This window comes from Austrofundulus limnaeus, unplaced genomic scaffold (assembly GCF_001266775.1).
Source record: "Austrofundulus limnaeus strain Quisiro unplaced genomic scaffold, Austrofundulus_limnaeus-1.0 Scaffold52, whole genome shotgun sequence".
Classification (NCBI taxonomy): domain Eukaryota; kingdom Metazoa; phylum Chordata; class Actinopteri; order Cyprinodontiformes; family Rivulidae; genus Austrofundulus; species Austrofundulus limnaeus.
Genome location: NW_013952454.1, coordinates 668,958 through 670,749, shown reverse-complemented (window position 1 = coordinate 670,749; position 1,792 = coordinate 668,958).

The window sequence follows — 1,792 nt, the reverse complement described above, 5'->3', positions numbered from 1 at the left end:
GCGTTGGTTTCCTGGTGAGTAATGTTGACAGATGCGGGTGGTTTGCAGGTCCAAGAATCCTGAGGATCTTCAGGCGAGTTTCACTAAACACAGGGTTTCAAAACACAAGATTAATAATTTCAGGATCAAAGTACAAGACTAGAGGCTGAGGAGCTTTACCCATAGGAAGCGATGTATCAGCGATGACCTGCTCACTGGACCCGCCTTAAATAGGAAAAGCCACCAGGAGGACTCAAATGAGTTGCAGCTGTGTAAGTTGCTGATCCAATTAGTGGCAGAGATTGACAGATGCTTCAGTCTTAACATTTCTTTCGCAGAAAATGTACTGTTATGGAGAGATGAAGCAACACACACAGCAACACACATCTGGAAAGTGTCACAAATGAGCCTGGTTGCTGAGGTCAAAACCTCAATCATCAGGAAGATCTTTTGGTTTCATAGAAATTTGGAATCTTTCTTTTAAAACCTCCATCTGTTCAGATAACAAAACCACTCCAGGAGAAATGAAACATCCTGTGCAAAGTGAGTTCACCCTAATTACCGCATATATTTAATGTGCATATGCAGCAGTTGAGCACTAAAGAAGTGAAAGCTGAATGCCACATTTAATTTATAGAACACATGTARACTATTCTTTTGTTCTAACGTAACTTGAAATGGTTTCTTATTTTAAAATAAATTAGAGTTGTCGTAAGAATGAAACAGAATGGATGAATGGTTTGAAACTGGTCATACTGTATTTCTAAAAGGAAAAAAAAAATACCTTGATAAGGGGAATCAAGTCATTTAGATACAAAATAAACATTTTACAAAACAAGTAGCAGATTCCTTTTCAGCACATCAACACGAACAAAATATCCAAAAATGTACAACAGTGAAACACAAAAAAGTACAAGATGACAGGTTCATGTCGTCTAWTCAAACATCGTTTTTGACATCTTGTTTGTGCTATTTGAAGGCTGACTGGACACGCTGTACTGTTTAAATGTGCTCTGGCTGAATGTGATGTCTGTCGACAGCAGAAGCTTTCAGGGCCTGAGAGCCGAGAGCCTGACTTTAAACACTGATAAAGTTTCCATGTGGTGTCAAAAATACATCAAACAAATGGTTTCCATCCATCCATCCATCCATCCATCCATCCATCCATCCATCCATCCATCCATCCATCCATCCATGCATCCATCCATCCATCCATCCATGCATCCATCATCCATCCATGCATCCATCATCCATCCATCCATCCATCCATGCATCCATCCATCCATCCATCCATCCATCCATCCATCCATCCATCCATCCATCCATCCATCCATCCATCCATCCACACACCTGTGCGAGAGACGGGCTAAACCTTGAACATGTCACAGGTCGACATATTTTTAGACTTTAGAAGCTTCATTTTGACCACTGAAAATCTAGCTAACTAAAAAAGAGAAGTCTGTCTTCTCAGTAGTAAATTTGTTCATTAAAAGATGAAAAAATAGTTTAATTATGCTGACAAAGCTTTAAGTGCACTTTTCTAAAGTGCTGCTCACAGTAAATGTTTGTTAAGTACAGTCAGATACAACTGACTAATATTGGGCTTTTGGTAGAATTTGTCAACCAAATGTCTTTATTTTTGGTCACCTGGATTATTGAAGCAGTCTCTCAGGCAGATAGGGTAGAGCTGTAACAAAATGTGAAGCAAACAGGTTTTAGGAGTTTAACTGTGAGCCCCGAGAACAAACTTTATTATCTTACTGTTCATGTCATTTTACCTAAAGTTGGGTGAAACATTATGAACCAGAAACAG